This window comes from Pan paniscus, chromosome 19, assembly GCF_029289425.2.
Source record: "Pan paniscus chromosome 19, NHGRI_mPanPan1-v2.0_pri, whole genome shotgun sequence".
NCBI classification, from domain to species: domain Eukaryota; kingdom Metazoa; phylum Chordata; class Mammalia; order Primates; family Hominidae; genus Pan; species Pan paniscus.
This window is the reverse complement of record NC_073268.2, coordinates 51,429,555-51,450,256: the sequence shown is the minus strand read 5'-3', so window position 1 is coordinate 51,450,256 and position 20,702 is coordinate 51,429,555. Positions and strand designations below refer to the sequence as shown.

The 20,702-nt window shown below is 53.8% G+C and overlaps 2 pseudogenes; both read left to right on the top strand.

The window, feature by feature from the left end:
* Positions 1-3,794, top strand: LOC112437591 (TBC1 domain family member 28-like; annotated as a pseudogene).
* Positions 3,795-4,272: 478 nt separating this feature from the next.
* Positions 4,273-20,702, top strand: part of LOC100979191 (TBC1 domain family member 3D-like) — a 60,475-nt pseudogene continuing 44,045 nt past the window's right edge.

Sequence of the window (20,702 nt, the reverse complement as noted above, 5' to 3'; positions counted from 1 at the left end):
ATGGAGATGGATGAGCACCCGGATATCCTGCCCACCCAGGGGCAAGGCAACATCATCATTACTAAGTATGAGCAGGTACAGGTCGGGCCACTCCCTTCAGGAAGGTGGGGCCTCACCTCCCCCACTGGTCAGAGCCTTGTCAGAGGGTCCTGGGCTCCCCAGGACCACAGGGTGAAGACAGGCTCTCCATGCCGTCAGGACCCCAAGCCCTTCACCTTGCCCCTGTCTCCCTGGCCCTCACTGGGTCACAGGGACGCTGAGCTGGGGCAGCAGTGGACACAGAGCATGAGCGTGTTGACATCTGGAAATTCACCAGTCGTCTCTGGGTTGTGTGGTGAGTCCTCTGTCCCCCCACCCACCAGTCTCACCTCAGGGACGGGTTTTGTTTTTAGAAAGGCCTCTCTGAGGTAGGGCAGGCTTCCCTGGCTCAGGACAATCTCCTCTCCAGGGTCAGAACTCCTCTCTGCCTCTCCTGCAAGTCCAGCCTGTGGTCAGGGTTAGGGCAGAGCCTCAAGGCCCATCTAGGGAGCTCGAGAGAGCGGGTGGGACAGAGAGGGGGCTGGGTCAGGCCCAGGGCTTTCAGCACTGAGCTCTCCACATCAGCAGGAGAGGAGGGGGCAGCCTAAGGGTCTGGCCCTGTCCCCTTGGGGCCTGCCCTGGTGAGATCTGAGGGTGGTGGCCACAGGGCAAGGGGACACCTGGCCAGGCCTGTGGGCTGTTGTGTAGCAGGTCTCCAAGGGCTCAGGGGGCCCACTGGGGCATCCTATAGGGAGGTGCATGGGGACAGCAAGGGCTGTGACCCTGGGAGGCTGGGGGAGAAGAAGTGTAGGGCCTGTCCTGGGCATCCCACAGTGAGGCCTGGGGGGCAACAGAGCCTGAAGCTGAAGGCCCCAGGAGTGGTGCTGGGAAGGGACCTGGGCCTGGTAAGGGGAGCCCAGCCTGGAGCCGGCCCCTCAGGACTCACAGGATGGAGAGAGGGAGGAGCCTGGGATTGGGGGGGCGGTGAGCCTGTGAGACCTGCCACTTCTGGGACGCACCTGAACCAAGCTGGCCCAGGGTAGAGCTGATAGTCTGGGGAGGAAAACAGATGGGGTGGTCAGGGAACAGCGGCTCACCTGGGACCCCTCAGTGGGGGTGACTCAGTCCCCAAGCTCTACGTGGCCCTCCAGAGACTCTGCTTCCTGCTGGCTCAGTCAGCACCGCAGAAGGTGGACGGGAGGCTGAGTCGGGGCAGGCAGGAGAGTAGGGGCAGGACAGCCAGGCATCCCATGTCCTGGTTTTTGCAGTGGCTGGGAGGAGGCTGAGGGTTGAAGGCTGACTGCCCTGAGAGCCAGCTGAGGCTGTAGGCAGGGTGCTGGGGCCAGCCCCACTGCCTGCAGGGCCCTTGGTCACCCTTGTCACCCCAGGCTTCTCCCCAGCAGCGCTGAGCAGCCTAGTAAGAGACCTGGGGGGTCTCATACCTAGGCTCTGACAGGAAGAGGGTCCTGGAAGGGCCAGGGTGGCCGGAGAGAGGGTCACAGTCTCTGTGGTGGGCAGGATGGGGGAAGATGAGGAATAGGCAGGGTCTGCAGCCGGGATGCAGGGAGAGGCAGGTGAACGCTGGGAGGTCACACCCTGCAAGGCCTATGGGGAGTGTCAGGTGGGACAGGTCCCAGGTGCGTACTCAGGGCACTAGGCAGCCCTCAGGCCAGGCTCCCTGGACTCTGGTGGGTGATGTGGTCACTCACGAGGCACTGCTGTCAGTCAGGGCTCAGCCACCCACCCTGGGTGGCACCCATCTCGTCTCAGGACTGGACTTTCTCAGCTCCACAGAGGGTGTCGCCTCCAGCCCAGGAGGAGCAGCCCCATTGTGCAGCCCAAGGCACCCCACAGGCCCCGAGTGGCCCCCTCCAGGCCAGCCTCGAGCTCCCTCTTCTCCAGGGTCCTGGTGCCTCGTGGGCATCAGCTCCACAGGGAGGCCCTTGCCTCCTTCCCTGTGCCTTCTCCTGGGCTGAGACTTAGGGTGGATGGGGAGGGCTGGGGCCCTCTCATGGATGAGGATGGCTCCTGGCCCAGGCAGGTCCTCAGCTCTGTCTGGGTTGCCTTACAGTGAGACAGAGCTGCCCGTGTCAGTGCCCTGGAGGTGAAGGGAAGAACCTGTGCCTGCTGCATGGGAGACTGGTCCAGGGACAGGGAATCAGGAGTGGTTGGTGAGACAGAGGGGGTGGCCTGCGGGCCCGGGTGGTGGTAAGTGGGCCAGGGCTGTCCCTGGGAGGGGCGGCCTTTCCTGACGGACTCTGTTCCCATGAGCATTTGACCAAAACCCAAATCAAGAACCACAGTCTTGGCTCAGAGGTCACTGCCTGTTTGTACCAAGTCCCCAGCTAAAGGCCAGGGCCTGACCAAAACTCGGGGTGTCTGTGGCCTGAGGATGGTGTGTCCTGGCATGACCAGTCCAGACCACCAGCTCCAGTTAGTTCAGAGGGTCTCAGCCCCCGGGGTCTGCTCTTTCCTTGCTCCTTCAGGGCCCCAAAGCCCAGGACCCAGCATCCATGGGCCGCTGCCGGAGGCCTGGCAGCTCCGCTAACTCCAGCATGGCTCATTTGACAGCAAAGATGTCAGGAAATAAAATGTACTGACAAGTGGCTGAAGATGCTTGGAGACTGGCCAAAATATAAGAACAGCAAGAAGGTAACATGGCGGTTGGGCCTGGTAGCTCAGGCCTGTAACCCCAGCACTTTGGGAGGCTGAGGTGGGCGGATCACCTGAGGTCAGGAGTTCGAGACCATCCTGGCCAACGTGGCGAAACCCCGTCTCTACTAAACATGCAAAAATTAGCTGGGCACTGTGGCGGGCACCTGTAATCCCAGCTACTCAGGAGGCTGAGGCACGAGAATTGCTTGAACCCAGGCAGTGGAGGTTGCAGTGAGCCAAGATCGCACCACTGAACTCCAGCCTGGGCAACAAGAGGGAGACTTCATCTCAAAAGGAAAAGAAGGTAACGTGGGGAGGGAGTGGCCTCCATGACTGCTCTCTGCAGAGTCAGGAGACAGGCGCCCATGGCCATGACCTGGCACCATCTGCCTCTCAGCAGATGGGTGGCACTCCATCCCCATCATAGGACAGCAGGCCTGTTTACCGGCTTTCCACCCCAAGTCACTACACATCCTGTCTCACCGGAGTGTTCTTTTGTCTGTAGCTGTCTCGAAGCAGGTACAAAGGCATTCCCCTGGTGTGAGGCCAGGCATGGGCACTCCTGCTAGACATTGACAAAGTCAAGTCCCAGAACCCAGGAAATACAAGGTAAGGCCCTCCCACACTCGGCCAGGGCAGGACAAATAGGCCAGGCTGTGTCAGGAGCCCAGGACTCCAGCCGGAAGGAATGTCAAGCCCGGGTTGGGGGTGGGGGATGTAGTCAGATGCACATACTAGGCACAGACGGTGACACAGGCACCACAGGTGCGCTGGGCTCTGCTGACCCTCCCTGGCTTCAGAAAGAAGACAAAAAAGGAACTTTCTGCAGAAGGAAATCTTCCTCCCTTCCTTCCAGAAGTGCTGACTGTGGGATGACAGCTGTTAGGGGCAGGGAGTCTTTTGTCTGTTCTGAGGCTGCTTCCTCCTCTTGGCCCTGCCCTACAAGTCATGAAGGAGAAGGGCAAGAGGTCCTCCAGGATCACTCACCGCATCAAGGCAGATGTCAGCCACACCCTGCAGAATCACATGATGTTTAGAGTATTCCCGGGCAGCAATATTCCTGGGCCATGTGCCCATACTCACAGGCATAGGTGCCTCTCGGGGGTTTCAGCACTTCTTGAAAATTCAGTGTTTGTGACCCACCAGGACGTAGTAGGCAGGACTCAAGCTCACTTGCTGGCATGGACACTCAAGCAACGGGGCGGCTCAAGGGGTCAAACTGAGACAGAAAAGGGTTGAAGCCCAGACTCCTGGTGTCACCTGGACCCGACCACCATGTCTCAGATGAAGAAATGACCTTCCCCTCCTGGCGTTGCCCCAAAGCCCAGGAGCTTGGCAGGGGCGCATGCAGATGGTCCTGGCAGGAGACATGTTTGACAAGTAGCTGGGGTGCCTGATGGGCCAGGCTCTTGTCATGAAATGAGTTGGCATCCTGAGGAAGCCTCTTCTTCACCAGAAACCAGACAGAGATCCAATTTCCCCTTTGCCTGAACCCCATAGGAGTGCAGCAGACAGGGAGGGGGTCACCCAGGTGGCTGTTCCTGCTCGGCCCCCACTTTCCAGACCATTCCAGGCAGGGAGAGCTGCTGAGCCGACTCCATGGGCTGCCACATGGGGTCTGGACCCAGCCGCCCTCCTGTGCCGGGCAGGCAGCCCTTAAGTCGTCGCAGGACCCTTTGTGTGGTGGTCAGCACCCTGCCGCCTGCCCTCGTGGTGGGTGCACTTCACAGGTGCTGCTCCGGGCCTGGCATAGTGGCCTCCCCAGCCTGCCTAGGGGAAGGAGCATAAACAATCCCTGACTGTGCCCTTTAGGGCCATTTGAGCTTAGACGCTAGCTGCAGGAGTCCCCCAGGCTCTTTGTCAGCTGAGTCATACGTGACCTGCTCAGTCCTCATGCCCATCCCAAATCCCCGGGGGCCTGTGGCAGGTGTCCCCAAGGATCTCTGCCATCTCTGGTGATGTGAGCCTTCCCAGGTGGACTCAGCCCTCCCAGGTGACATCCTTCCACGGTGACTCTGGCTTTTGCAGGAGGTGGGCTACCACAGGGACCTGAGCCGCATCACTGCCGTCCTCCTTTATCTGCCGGAGGAAGATGCTTTCTGGGTGCTGGCTCAGCTGCTGGCCGGTGAGAGGCACTCCCTGCAGGGTAGGTGGACAGCTGCCCCCAGGGCCTTACACAGTCATGCCAGGGGACAGCCACTCTGGCCGGTGATCCCAACTTCCAGTCAAGGTGCTTTCCTCGTATCCCAGCTTATTTGGAGCCTCCAGGATGTCCCTGCTGAGGTCCCACAGCAGCCTGGGTCTGGACATGGACCCTCAAACCTCAAGTCAGACACGTTTCATCCCTAACATCAGAGAGCATTGACACCTTTTCCTGGCCACCCTCTGTTGCCCGAAGCCAGCCCCGACTTTGTGCAGGCGCCACTCACCTCCCTGAGTGTCCTCCTGCCTCCCAGCTGGCTGTGCTCCCAGCCACCCTCCCTTCCTATGGATGGGCCGACGAAGCCAAGATGGCAATGTCTGCCCATCCCATGTCCCCCAGCCTGATCCCACATCCAGGAGATGGCCACACAGCCCCCAGCTCCCACCCCGGTCTCCCCGCTAGCACCTGCCTGCCTCGGCCCTACCTCATGGTGTCAAAGGCAGGCTGCCCTCCTGGCACCTCAATCCAGGATGCCGCCGGGCAGCGCCTCCAGCCAGGGCCCTCCTCCCCAGGGCTGAGGCCGCGTGATGGGGTCACCAGATGGGAAGGAGGGAAGCCTCGGGGTCCGGGGTCCCCCATCTTGCCCAGCTCTTCCAGCTGATGCCTCCACATCTTGGGCGTGGGCTCTGATGGGGTGATGGGTCAGCGGCTTCTCAGTATTCCACAGCCCAAATACTGCCCAGCTCCGGAAGCTCCTATCACATCAGGAGCAGGTGCTGCACAAGTACTTCCCAAAGATCATGAGACAGCTGGTGAGTGGATGACACCCTCTGCTCCTCCCCATAGGCCCTGGGCCCCACAGGCCAGGGGAGGCTCTAGTCTCTCACGGAGCTGACAAGAGGCCAAGTCCCAACCACAGCCTGACCTGGGATGGGGATTCTCCAGGGGTTCAGAGTTGGGTTTCCTTTTCCTGCCCTGGCGGAGGCAGAAGGGCTGGGACCAGGGCCAAGCTCTGGCTAAGCAGGGCTAAGAGAAGTATGTCCACTGGGCATCCGTGCATGGGGCAGGTGTTGGAGCCCTGGCCACCGCCCTGGATTCTGCTCCTTGAGGAAGGGTCTACAGAAGGGCCTGGAAGTGGGAGGACTTCAGGGCAGCCCAAGGGACCCTGAGCACCTCTGCTCCTCCCTTCAGGGCAAGCAAGGGCTATGCATTGAGGGTTCCATGCTGACGAGGCTCCTCCGGTGTTTCCTTGATGGGGTAAGGAGGCACAGGGAGACCCCAGCCCAGAGACTCTCCTGTCCCGCAGTGCCCGGCACCCCCAGCCCAGGGGTCGAGCTCCACCAGGAGGACTCAGATCCCCTCCAGCCTGCAGGAGGCACAGGCAGTTCCCTACAGGGCACATAAACCAGGCTCTGCCTGAGAGGGGGCATCCCACGGCAGAGGCCAGGGCTCAGGCCCAGCCTCATGGGGAGACTGGGCTAGGATCCAACTTGGAGGGGCCCAGGGAAGCCCCAAGTCCTCAGGAAGCCCCTTCTTCCAGAAGCCACCTCACTGCTGAGATGAGTCCCCCATGAGGAGCTGCAGGACCTTGTCTGACCGCAGCCTCATGGAGGGGTCTCATCCCATGGAAAGGGGTCCTCAGCACTCCAGAGGACTGAAACCCCAATGGGTCCTGCTCAGGCCACCAGCCCCAGCCTGGAAAGGCCAGGTCCTCCCACACCTGCTGTCCCCAAAGAAATCCTTTGGGCTCACCCTGCGACTGTGGGATGTGCTTATCTTGGAGGGCGAGCAGGTACTGACAGCCATGGCGCATGCATCATTCAAAATACACAGGGGTAAGTCCCATGTGCCTGAGGGTGCCCAAGGGAACACGTGGGACAGACCTCCGCTGGCCTGAGGGAAGCGTCCTCACACTGTTACCATGACTCTCTGCTCCATCCGAGCAGAGGGCCTGGCCTGGTGGGCTGGGCAAGGCATGATGACACTGAGTCCACCCTCCCACATGACCCAGATGAAAGGAGTGTGGGGAGCACTTTCCTGCCCGGCCTCCCCTAGCTGTGGCCTCCTGTGCACAGCTCGACCCCGGGGTGGCCAAAAAGGACCCGGCACCACCCAGTGGGAGGTAGCCCTGGTGGAAACGGGGTGCGGGCACTGACCCCTCCCAGGGAACCCTCCTGGCCTGATGCCCGCCCTCTCCCTAGAGTGCCTCATGAAGCTTTCCTGGAGCACCGTCTGGGAGTTTCAGGAGCGACTCTCTCAGAGCTGGGCCCTGGAGGACAACACGGTCCTCAGGAACCTTCAAACCTCTATGAAGGAACTCACAAAAAAACACTGGGACCTGCCATCCCCAGGTGGGCTCCAGCACCAGGTCCCCTCCCGAGTCACCCTCTGGGGCAGTCAATGGTGGGGAGTGCCCTGGCCCCACCAGCCCTCCTACCTGGCCTTCCTCCTGCACCTCTTCTTCCTCCTCTTCCTCCTCTACTCTAAGAAAGTCAAATGGGTCTGCCGCTCCTCAGGGCAGGCGCTGAGCACGTGTGTGTGTGTGCTGGACATGCTGTGTGGACAGGCGGGGGCCATGGGCAGGAACCCCCAACACCCCTCCCCCACTTTCCACATTGTCCCCCTCTCCTCCTTGAAGGGCCCTGAGGGACACTGGGGCAGTCAGACCCAGCTGTGGAAGCCCCCACCCCCACCTTCAAGCAGCCTCAGAGAGCAGCAGGGACCCCTCATTCTTGAGTGCCCCTCCAAGGATGTCAAGACAACAAGCCAGGGAGACAAGAGAATCAGTGCCCCTGACCCAAGAGGATTCAGGCACAGGATAGGGGAAGCCCTGACCCAGAGCCAGAACCAAGAGTTCAGCTGGACATGGGATTGGTCCAGCCCTGGCATGGAGTGAACAGCCTGGAGGGCAGAGGGGAACCCCTGCCCGGGACCTTCTCATGCTCTGTGGAGACAGGCCCCCATGTGTGGTGGCAAGGGGGCTGGGTGACAGTGCAGGTCCCTCCCACTTGAGTTCTGAGTTGGGGCTGCCGAACAGTCCTGAGGTGAGGGCATGAGGCAGGAAGCCCTGAGCCAGCCTGAACCCTGGGGGCCATTTCAGGAGCAACCTGAGGTTCCCTGAAAGCTCCCTGACCCCAGACTGCACACAGTCCTCGCCCTGAGATCAGCAGCCTGCGGGGGCATACTCAGTGTCAGGGACCCCGAGGACTCCAGAGACCCAGGCCTGTGGGGCCCAGCCCTGAAGGGACCCGATGAGCTTGGTGAAGATGCCGACCACGTCTGTTTCTTTTTTTTCAGGAGAACTCGAGCGAGGGTCCTCGAGGGTGTCTCCTGGCATTAGGCCCCTCTGTGAGGGGGACAGATTGGCCCTGCCCAGCCCACCAGCTCAGCTCCAGGGGCTCATGCCATCAGCCCCCCAGGATAAAAGCCTTGTCCTCCCCCAGCCTGGCCTGACAGGGTTGTCTCCATGGCGGAGGCCAAGGCCCAGCAGCATGAAGGGGCTTCCCCAGAACCCAGGGCAGCAGGCTGCTCTCTGGGTGGCCCAGAGGATCAAGATGTGGCCACCCTGTTTCCCGGTGAGGTCAGGCCTCGTATTACATAAAAATACCTGTGCTGGGACTCTATGCCACACCTCCACACAGACCTGGATGCTGGGATCCATGGTTTCCTTACTACAATTTTGAACAGGGCTACTGGGCCCCTGTCACTTCAACATGTTACCTGGACAGCCCTGCAACCACAGGACAGGCCTGGCCCAGCAAGCCCACTGGGACCCCGACACCAGGCCCTGCCCAGGCTTATGACAGAGGAGGCAGGTCAGGAGACACCCCAGCAACAAGGCGGCACCTGCCTGCGATGCCCCTCAGTAGAAGAACGTGGCATGGAAGGAGCCCAGGTGGCACACGCCCAGCTGCGTCGCAGCCCCAGATGGCTGCTGGACCTTGGTTCTGGGCCTTGGAAAATCCCATTCAGGGGGGCTTGGTCCCATCAAGGCCTCTGGAGGGAAGGCTAAGCATAGGGTTCCTGCAGCCCCAGCCAGCCAGCCAGCCAGCAGCATGCCCTGGGGCCTCTGACCCCACCTGTGAGTCCCAGGCCCAGAGGTCCCTGGCTTCAACTCGAGTCCTAGGAGGAGAGAGGCACCAGAGGCACCACGGGCTCCCAGGGTGACCACAGAGGGGACCAGGGCACTGTGAGCCCTGATGCTGTAAGGATTCACATCAGAGAACCTGGGCAAGACGGGAGACCGTGCAGTAATGAGGATGTGGAGGGCTGGCTCAATGCCGCCAACAGCTGTGAACACTGCTGCCTCTTCCCAGCCTCATCACTGCAGTGCAGGCAGTCTGATCTCTGGAGCCCAGCCCAAAAGTGTCCTGAGTGCCCCGGCTTCACATGCCAATACGCCACCTGGAGGCTTCAAGGCCCTGCCTGCTGCACGCCTGCCTCACCATTGCTGAGCACCCCATCTGATGACGAGAGACTTGCTGTGGATTCCTGGGCCGGCACCATTTCCCAGGAGGACCAGCGGGCTGCCTGTGGGCAGGCCGCCCACACTGTGGAGGGGGCTGAGATCAGCCTTCACTGTAGGAAGCCCCTACCTGGACACAGACTTGCCGGCTCTACCTATCGCCATCATGGCAGCCTACATGGCATTACTTGTGACCAGGGCGCCCCATCCAGGTCGGTCTGCCCTGGCTGCTGTTTTCCCTCCTGCCACCCTCTCTTTGACTGCTTGTGTCAATAAAAGGAGAACTGGCCAGTTTTCAGAATAAAGTGTAGCTTTATTATGACACAGGAGAGATTACAAAGCATTAGGGGAGGAGGAGGAGGAGCAGTGACACAGCTGCTCATAATGAGAGGGGAAAGGAAAGGGTAAACATCTTGGTAAATAAAGTCTCCAACCACAGCACAGTCATTGGAATTTTTTTCTTAATTAATTTTTATTTTCAAACTTGTAGTCAATGAAACAGTCACTTAAATTGTCAAAAGAACAGCAATTTTACAAATGAAAAGCATACACGCCAAGCCATATCATGAACCAAAATAAAATTTGAAGGCCCCTCACCTCCCCTGTGACCATCTAAATGTGTCACACACATTTGAACCAGACTGACTCCATCTTGAATAAGGTCTAGGTAAGATAAGCCTGACACCTACTGGGCTGCATTTGCAGAAGGTTACCCATACTTAGTCATAGGATAAGACAGGAGGTCAGCACAAGATACAGGTCACAAAGACCTTGCTGATAAAATAGGATGCAGTAAAGAAGCTGGCCAAAACCCACCAAAACCAAGATGGGGATGAAAGTGACCTCTGGTTGTCCTTTTGCTCATTATACACTAATTACAATGCATTGGCATGCTAAAAGGCACTCCCACCAGGGCCATGACAGTTTACAAATGCCATGGCAACATCCAGAAGTTACTCTGCATGGTCTTGTCAATGAAAAAGAGTCAAACTCTATAAAATGTTTGAAGAGATTTATTCTGTGCCAAATATGAGTGATCATGGTCCGGGACACAGCCCTCAGGAGATCGTGAGAACATGTACCAAGGTGGTCGTGGTGCAGCTTGGTTTTATACATTTTAAGAAATAAATTGGTTTGCCTCCAGGTAGCAGTCTTCAGAGAGAGGTTATAAAATGTTTCTTATCAGACTTTAGGTCTGTGCTGATGTTAATGCTGGGGAGGTATTTTGATGGTTATTTCTTGATTATATGCTATACAAGGGTCGATTATTCATGCCTCCCCTTTTTAGACCATACAGGGTAACTTCCTGACGTCACCATGGCATTTGTAATGTCACGGTGCTGGTGGGAATGTAGCAGTGAGGACGACCAGAGGTCACTCTTGTCGCCATCTTGGTTTTGGTGGGTTTTGGCTGGCTTCTTTACTGCAACTTGTTTTTATCAGCAAGGTTTTATGACTTGTATCTTGTGCTGACCTCCTATCTCATCCTGTGACTTAGAATGCCCTAACTGTCTGGGAATGCAGCCTAGTAGGTCTCAGTCTTATTTCACCCAGCCTCTATTCAAGATGGAGTTGCACTGGTTCCAACGCCTCTGACAAGAGTAACAAAGTTGCTGCATTTTAAAATTCTATACATGCAGCTTTCGTCCTGCAGACTATTCAGCAAGATAGAAACCAAAAGCTTGTACCTCTTCTAAGGAATACTTCCACTCAACAAGGACTGTTCTGCAGTAACCTTTAATTAATGCAACTAACAGGAAATAAGACTATAAAACACTAGACAATTAAAATTTAGGAACGTTTTCTGCTTTTTGAACAACTGTATGCTATGGCTACTTAAAAACATTTTAAACAATCACATCCGAAATCTTATTACTTATCTCAACTGAAGCAGTAAGTGCACAATTTCAAAAATGGCCCTAACTGCAGAACGTCACAGCTAAGTTTTAATCACATGCGGAGAAGGCTGTGGACCATGGGGAGAGGGCCGGGCGCTTCTCAGCTCACACTCTGGGGTAGGTGATTAACACAAAGGCTGAGGGGCATCCAGTTTGGCTCTGGGTTCATTTACATGAGGAGGTTGGAACAGCAACTGCTGACACCAATACCCAGCATAGTGCAAAGCTGAGGGACAGAAATATCGAGTCATCTGGCCAAAACAAAAGACAAACTAGCACCAGAGACCGCAGCCAACCCAGGCTAATGCCATATCTTTGCTCAGTCCTGGGTGTGTGAAAGAGCCCTGATTTGGTTCTGACGGAGCACAGCCTTCTGGCCAGGAGACATGCCCCTGCCATGTGGGTGAGGAAGGCTTCCCACTGTCACAAGCAGTCCGTGAGCATGGCGGTTCCCCACACGTGGCTGTCCCCATTTACCACGCTGCCCACACTCCCTGGGCTCAGGGGCCAGACAGAGTGGAAGAGCTGGGGAGATCCAAGCTGATGTCCTAGAAAAGGTCTATGGTGGTGAAGACTCCACCGGTAGCAAAGAGAGAGAACAATGCACACCTAGGGCCTGGCGGCGCAGCCCTAAGACTGATGAGAAGCGCTGGGAAGGCCAGCCCACCAGGCTGTTCAACTCAGTGAACCACCAAAACAGGTCTTTGTCCTCTAAAAGACTCCAAGTTAAAATTAACCGGTAGGATATCGCCTACAACTAGCAGTGCCAGCCCAGAGGCCACAGGTAACCTACGGGCAGCCAGGTGCCCTGTTACCTAAGTATAGGGGTTCTCAGAGCATGGCATTTGAACCAGCCTCATCAGCATCGGCTGGGAACTGATTAAGAGTGAAGAAGCCCCTGCCCCCCACAGACCTGCTGAATCAGAAATGCCAGCACGGGCTTTAGGAAGACCTGCAAGTGACCAGCCCACACTCGTCTGAGAATCACCCTCAGTCTCTCTGCCTGTATGGACGGACTTCAGCTGCAGGTCCCTCACCCTGGGATCTCCACCGTGAGGAGTGGGGAGGAGCCAATCTCGGCTGAAGTCATTCAGTCCTAGCCTACCACCTCCAGCCCTAAAAGCTGCCCCCACCAACTATCAATGCCACACACCTCTGAGTACCTCAGGAGGGCGCCACCCTGGGGCCAGGCTGTGGGACTATGCTGCAGGAGAAGCCAAGGTCCCATGAGACTCCAAGAGAAACTTTGAAAACAGAAGGCCTGGATTGGCATGAAGAGAAGATCTAACCCAGGCTCAAGGCAGCACTGGGAAACGAACTGCTCTATACTGCATCCCAGCTCTCTGGCTATTTCAGAGCAACCATCAGGCTGGGCAGGGGTGGCTCATGCCTGTAATCCTAGCTCTTCGGGAGGCCGATGTGGGTGGGTCACTTGAGGCCAGGAGTTTGAGGCCAGCCTGGCCAACATGGTGAAACCCTGTTTTTACTAAAAAATTAGCTGGGCATGGTAGCATACTCCTGTATTCCCAGCTACTTGGGTGAGCTGAGATCACACCACTGCACTCCAGCCTGGGTGACAGAGTGAGATTCTGTCTCCAAAAAAGAAAAAAAAATCTCCTTTTGGAGACTCCCCAAGGGGAAGGAGACTGTTGGGAAGTTAGGCTGTGTTTAGGGGATGTTCAGAAGCCTCAGGCCTGGTAACCTGGGGGACTCTAGAACCACCAGGGCAGGCAGGAGCCTCAAAGCGCAAGCCTAAGAGGGCCCCAAGAGCTTGCTGTTCACTGTGACGGGTCACAGAGGGCCACCTGCCATGCGGCTGGAACTATTAATACTGCCTCTCCTCTTAAAAATACACTAGGAAGAGCCTCTCTGAAGTCATTAGTTATGGTGTTTCTTATTGGAAAGAAGACGAGAATAAAATCTACAAAGAAATCAAATGAGTGGCCCAAACTCTATTCTGCACGAGTGCACACACACTCGCTTTGCTTTCCCTTAGAGGAAAACATCCTGCTCTGACTCCTGGATGGGCGCGGGTGCAGGAGGGTGAAGAGCGCGGAGCCCCCCTTTGAAGTGTGTGGGTAGAGCAAGTCTAGGGCTGCAATGAGGAGTGAGTGGTTTTATGGGATGATAGGACTTTTTTTTTTTTTTTGAGACGGAGTCTCGCTGTGTCGCCCACGCTGGAGTGCAATGGTGCGATCTCGGCTCACTGCAAGCTCCACCTCCCGGGTTCACGCCATTCTCCTGCCTCAGCCTCCTGGGTACCTGGGACTACAGGCACCCACCACCACGCCTGGCTAATTTTTTTTGTATTTTTAGTAGAGATGGAGTTTCACCATGTTAGCCAGGATGGTCTTGATTTCCTGACCTCGTGATCCACCCGCCTCGGCCTTCCAAAGTGCTGGGATTACAGGCGTGAGCCACCGCGCCCAGCCACTTTTTTTTTTTTTTTTTTTTAGTAGAGACAGGGTTTCACCATGTTGGCCAGGCTGGTCTCAAACTTCTGACCTCAGGCGATCCGCCCACCTCGACCTCCCAAAGTGCTGGGATTACAGGTGAGCCACCACCCCGGCCAGACAGCCAGATGATAGAACTTTCATCGTGTTTACCCTTTCACTCTGCAGAGGCATCTGACCAGGCCAAACGATAGAACTTTTATGATGTTTACCCTTTCACTCTGCAGAGGCATCTGACCACTTCTCACCACCTTCATGCCTGCTTCAAGCCACTCTCATCTCTCCCTGGGGTCATTGCAATTCAATTCTAATGGGTCTCCCAATTTCCCAGTGGTTGCCCCCGTAGCTGCTCTCAGCACTGCAGCTGGAGGGAGGCACCCTGTGAACCCTGAGTCAGATCATGCCCCTCCCCCTCAAAACCCTTCCCTACAGCACCCACCCTACTGTGGCAAAGCCAAGGACCTCGAAAAGCACCCAACCCCCCATAATCTTGACCTCCTCCCACCCATCTCCCTTACCCCATTTTTTCCCACTCTCATTGACTTCTTTGCTGTCCCCACAACTGGCCAGGCTCCCACCTCAGGGCCTGGCTCTGTGCCATCCACTTGCAATGTTCTCAGGGCCCTCCACGCCCTCTGCAGCTCCTTGCTCAATTGGCCCCTTCTCAGTGACTCTTCTTGACCTCCCCACTTGAAACTTCAAATCTCCCCAATCCTGCTCCTTGTTCCCCAGGTGCCCTGGGTCTGGACAAATGCTATGTGGGAGTGGATGCTTCTAGAAGCGTACGGGCCAAGGCTCATGGCTGCATAAGCATCTGAGGTGCCACAGCCCAAATGGACATTTCCTGACCTTGTTATATGAATTAAACTTTCAAAAAGTTATTATGATATAACTTACATCTTACAGATGTAAGATGAAGACTTACATCTGCTGTGAGTGCACAGCTCCAAAGACTTACAGATGGAACTCGCCAGCCCCCAGATCATGAAGCAGAACATGCCCAGGCCCTCCCAGCACTGCCCCTGCAACCACGGCCTGACTCTGTAGGCCAGCCTCCTGTGCTTTTTACACAGAGGGAATGATAACCTCCTCAGTTTTTTAAAATGAACTTTTACTTTTACTTTTTGAATGACTTTAAATTTACAGAAAAATTAAACAGATACGATAGAATTCGCCTGTGCTTTCCATCCAACTCTCCTTAAGAATGACATTTTGCAAACCCCGTCTCTACTAAAAACACAAAAAATTAGCTGGGCGGGGTGGCGGGCCCCTGTAGTCCCAGCTACTCAGGAGGCTGAGGCAGCAGAATGGCAGGAACCTGGGAGGCGGAGCTTGCAGTGAGCTGAGATCACGCCACTGCACTCCAGCTTGGGCAACAGAGCGAGACTCCATCTCAAAAAAAAAAAAAAAAAGAATGACATTTTGCATAACCCTGGCACATCTGTCAAAACTAGAAATTTAGGCCAGGCATGGTGGCTCATGCCTGTATCCCAGCATTTTGGGAGGCCAAGGCAGGAGGATTATTTGAGGCCAGGAGTTCAAGACCAACCTGGGCAACACAGCGAGACCCCATCTCTACAAAACATACTAAAAAAAAAAAAACCCAAAACAATACAATCAGCTGGGCACGGTGGTGCGTGCCTGTGGTCCCAACTACTCAGGAGGCTGGGGTGGGAGGATTCCTCGAGCCCAGGAAGTCAAGGCTGCAGTGAGCTACAACTGCACCACTGCACTGCAGTCCGGGTGACAGAGCAAGACCCTGTCTCAAAAAAACAAAGAAGAAAGGAAAAGGAAAAAGGAAAGGAAAGAAAAGGAAAAAAGAAGCAAACGGAGAATGAGGCATGAGCCTCTCGTGGGATTTATTCCTGCTGTTTACGACTGGAAACCCAAGGGCAACACTGTCCAGGGAAACACTGAGGCCCAGCTGACGACACGTGCTGGGCTCCAGAGTCTGCACCTTCACCTCAAAGAGGCTTTAGCCTCTCATCTCTCTCCTCTTCTCATCCAGGCTGTCTCTACACCAGCAGTGCTCAACCAAGATGCTTCTGCCCTCACCATCAAGAGACAGGTAGCCGTGCCTGGGGACACTGGGGTTGTCTCAATGACAATGGGGGGGATAGGGAGGTGATCTACTGGCATCTAATGAGTAGAGTCCAGGGATGCTGCCAATCATCCTAGGATGCACAGGACAGCCCCAAAACAAAGCTGATGTGCTACCCCATCCCCTTTCACAACTGGACCACTCCTCCCTGGGGTAATTATGAGACTTCGCACAACCACAAGCAAAATCCATTTGTTTCACAAGGAACACACTGGAGACAGCACCCAGTCTGAGAACTCCATGCTACAGAAGGGTTTTGTTTTTGAAAACCGAAACTACAGAATAAATACCCAGAGAGAGAGAGGGAAACTTCACCATATGGGTTCAAATGAGCAACCTGAGTATTCTCGGCTCCTGGTGGAAAGGGAGGTGCTAATCTCAGGGAAGCCCATCTCCTGTGGCACCTGCCACAGCTTGGTTTTGAGCTGCTCCTTCCACTCCTGGCAAAAGAGGAGCAGATACTTGGGCAGCCCCATGACTAACTGGGCAGCCAAGACCAAGACTCTTATGCACGCAGATGCCCCCTGGTGGCTCCCCCTCCACCAATGCTGGAGGAAGCCGGCCACCGGCAACTGCTCCCCGACTCAGGGGCCTGAACTCCTCCTCTTCTCTCACCTGGCTGGGAACTGTGCCAGCTGAGGGCCTCAGTGCGGGCTGCGATGAGTTTCTGAGCGTCAGAGCCCTCGAATGGGGCTCCCAGCCCTATTCTTTGGCTTCCCTGGCTGTAGGAAACCTGTGGGGCACAAGGACAGGTCACTGGATTCAGGATGAGATGAACTGGATTCCAGTCCTGACACTGTCCTGACTGGCTGTGTGACCTGGAGCAAGTCACTTAACGTCTCTGAACCTCACTCTCCTACCCACTGAAATGAGGAAGTCAATGTGTTGAGCAGGGTTTGGTGAAAATGTTTCTCTCCTGGATCCTGAGTGGTGGTGTAACTGACTACACGTTCTCCGGAAGGGGATTTGGTAACATGAATCTAGAGCAGGGGTCTTAAACTCAGGTGCCCCTAAGAGCCAGGTAGGTGATGTAATAGAAGGAGCGCCCATTAGCACAAGGGCAAGGGCAGCTCTGATTTTTTTTTTTGGAGACAGGATCTTGCTCTGTCACCAAGGTTGGAGTGCAGTGGCATGATCTTTGCTCACTGCAGCCTCTACCTCCTCAGCTGAAGTAATCCTCTCACCTCAGCCTCCCAAGTAGCTGGGACCACAGGCGCAGGCCACCATGCCTGGCTAAGTTTTTGATTGTTTTCTACAGACAAAATCTCCCTATGCAGCTCTTAAAAAATATTTTTGAGGTAAAATTCACATCAAAATTACCATTTTATTTTTATTTATTTATTTTGAGATGGAGTTTCACTCTTGTTGCCCAGGCTGGAGTGCAATGGCACAATCTTGGCTCACTGCAACCTCCACCTCCTGGGTTCCAGTGATTCTCCTGCCTCAGCCTCCCGAGTAGCTGGGATTACAGGGGCCCGCCACCATGCCCAGCTGCTTTTTTGTATTTTTAATAAAGACAGGGTTTCACCATGTTGGCTAGGCTGGTCTTGAGCTTCTGACCTCAGGTGATCCACCCGCCTCGGCCTCCCAAAGTGCTGGGACTACAGGTGTGCCTGGCCTCGGTACCATTTTTCAAGAGCATGGCTCTTCCCCATTGAATGATCTTGGCACTTTTGTCAAAAATCAACGAACCTTATATGTGAGGGTTTATTTCTGGACTCTCAATCTGTTCCATTGATTTCCATCTCTCTCCTTATGCCATGACCACACTCTTTTCATTACTGTAGCTTGTAATAAGTTTTGAAACCAGGAAGTGTGAGTCTTTCAACTTTGTCCTCCTTTTTCTTCTTTTTTCTTACTTTACTCATTTTTTAATTTTTGAGACAGGGTCTCAGTCTCACCAAGACTGGAGTGCAGTGGTGCAATCATAGCTCACTACAGCCTCAAAGTCCTGGAGTCAAACCATCCTCCCATCTCCGCCTCCCAATTAGTTGGGACTACAGGCACATGACACACACCTGGCTATTTTTTTTTTAAATTTAGTTTTTTGTAGAAACCAGTCTCGTTATGTTGCTCTGCTGGTCTCAGACTCCTGGCCTCAAGTAATCCTCCAATCTCAGCCTCCCAAAGTCCTGGTATTACAGGCATGAACCATTACGCCCAGCTTTTTTGTCCCTCTTTTTCAAGATTGTTTTGTTTCTTTGGGATCCCTTGGAATTCCACACCAATTTGGGGATCAGCTTTTCTATTTCTACAAAAAAGGCCATTGAGATTTTGATAGAGATTGCATTGAGTCTGTATTTTGCTTTGGGTGGTATATAGCATTTTAACAATATTAGGTCTTCCAATCCATAAACCTGAGCTGTATTTACAGGTATATAGGCCTTTAATTCTGTTCAGCAATGTTTCATAGTTTTTGTGCACAAGTCTCTCACCTTAAATTTATTCTAAAGAATTTTATCCTTTTGGTTTCTATTGTAGGTGGGTTTGTTTTAATTTTCATTGCTAGTGTATAGAAATAAAACTGATTTCTGTGTGTTGACCTTGTACTCTGCAACTTTGCTGAATTCCTTTATTAGTGCTAGTAGCTTTCTACTGGATTTTAAGAACTGTCTTTATGTAAGGTAATTTCATCTGTGAATAAATAGTTTTATTTCTTCCCTTCCAATATGATGCTTTTTATTTATTTTGCTTGCCTAATTTATCTGGCTAGAATTCCAATACTATGTTAAACATAAGTGGTAAAAGGGGGCGTTCTGACCTGTTCCTCCTATGTTAGGTGAAATGTTTTCAGTCTTTCACCAGTGAATGTGAGGTTGGCTATGGGTTTTTCATAAATGTGGTTTATCAGCTGGCAATGGTGGTTCACGCCTGTAGTCCCAGCACTTTGGGAGGCCAAGGAAAGTGGACAGCTGGAGCCCAGGAGTTTGAGACCAGCCAGGGCAACATGGTGAACCTTGTCTCTACAAAAATACAAAAATCAGCCAGGTGTGGTGGTGCATGCCTGTAATGCAGGCATGTGTCACCACACCCAGCTAATTTTTGTGTGTTTAGTAGAGAAAGGGTTTTGCATGTTGGCCAGGCTGGTCTTGAACTCCTGGCCTCAAGTGACTTGCCTGCCTCAGTCTCCCAAAGTGCTGGGATTACAGGTGTGAGCCACTGCACCTGGCCTTCATGGAACCATTATTAATAATAATGGCCAAAATGCAGAAACAACCCAAATGTCCACCCACTGATGAATGGATAAACCACATATGATATATCCATAAAATGGAATATTATTTGGCCATAAAAATGAACTACAGATACATGCTATAACACAGATGACCTTTGGAAACATTATGCCAAGTAGAAGAAACTAGTCACAATACACCATATACTGTGTGATTCCATTCATGTGAAATGTCCAAAACAGGTAAATCTATAAAGACAGAGAATACATTAGTAGTAGCCTGTGGCTAGGGAGGAATGAAGACTGACAAAGTTTTCTTTTAGAGTGATCAAAATGTTCTAAAATTAGATTATGGTGACAGTTGCATAACTCTGTAAATACATTAATACTAAAAAACATAGACCCGTACACTTTAAACAGGTGAACTTTATGGCACGGGAATTATATTTCGATAAAACTATTTACTCAAGGGGAGGCAAGAACTGGGAAGCTGGAGAAAAAGAAGGAAAAAAAGACTTTCTATCATATCTTTCAATACTTTCTGGGTTTCAAGCCACCTGACTAATACTATCTATTCAAAAGCAAGTCTGAAATCAAAGGATACAAAAAAAATTAAAGACAGACCCCTGATTCTCCCCCAGTTTGGGCTGGGGAGTGGAGAGGGAGGGAGCTACCGCACACCCTGCCATAGTGTGAAGCAGTGGCTGAGTGGAAGGCCGGTAGCGGGTTCTATTGGACAAGGGCGGCTTTGGGGAGTTTCCAGGACCCATTCACGGACTGGAAGCCACCAAAGCCACTGGACCTGAGGGGAGACAGTGCCCTATTGACCAGATGGCAGTTGCCCAACTGACCAGAGGAGCTGTCCATGCCCTTCCTCTTCTATCACCATCTCAACCCACATAAAATCTCAGAACCCCCATGAAGCCCCAAAGAGAAACAGGAAAATCCTAAGACTGACACAGCCAGGCGGAGTAGAAGCTTGAGAGAGAAGCTCCGTTGACAGAAAAAGAAAGGAAAAACTCCTCTCAGGCACTAGCTCTGTGGGCTGGGCTCACACTCTGGGCAGCGCAGACTTGGATGCAGGAAAGACTCTCCCCTGCACCCTGAGACCAGACAGCAGCCAAGGAGGGTGATTCTTAGAGCCCTCTGCTTGTGCCTCATGTGCTTGTCCGGTTAACAGATGCTGCTAGATCTCTGTGGTCAAATTAGCCTGAAAAATGCTGGGTTAAACAAAGTCAAAGCGGCCAGGTGTGGTGGCTCACGCCTGTAATCTGAGCACTTTGGGATGCTAAGGCAGGCGGATCACCTGAGGTCAGGAGTTTGAGACCAGCCTGACCAACATGGTGAAACCCCATCTCTACTAAAAACACAAAATTAGCCAGGCGTGGTGGCGCATGCCTGTAATCCCAGCTACTTGGGAGGCTGAGGCACGAGAATCGCTTGAACCCGAGAGGTGGAGGTTGCAGTGAACCAAGATCGCCCATTGCACTCCAGCCTGGGCAACAAGAACAAAACTCCGTCTCAAAAAAAAAAAAAAAAAGAAAAGAAAGCCAAAGTATTTTTTTTTTAACTGCAGGCCTTCTTTCTCAGAGCCTTTCCTTGTGTGCTTGTGACTCTTCAAGAGGAAGTCTGGCAGGTTCAAAGCACTTTTGTGTTTTTGAGGCATATCTAATAAGAAAGACAGTCTTCTTTGTTTTACAGCTGATGGGAAGTGTCTCAGCCAAAGTCCCAGTGTGCGTCAGGGAACAACTGGCCAGGGCTGATTCTGCAGCACCAGACAGCCTCTGCCAGCACCAG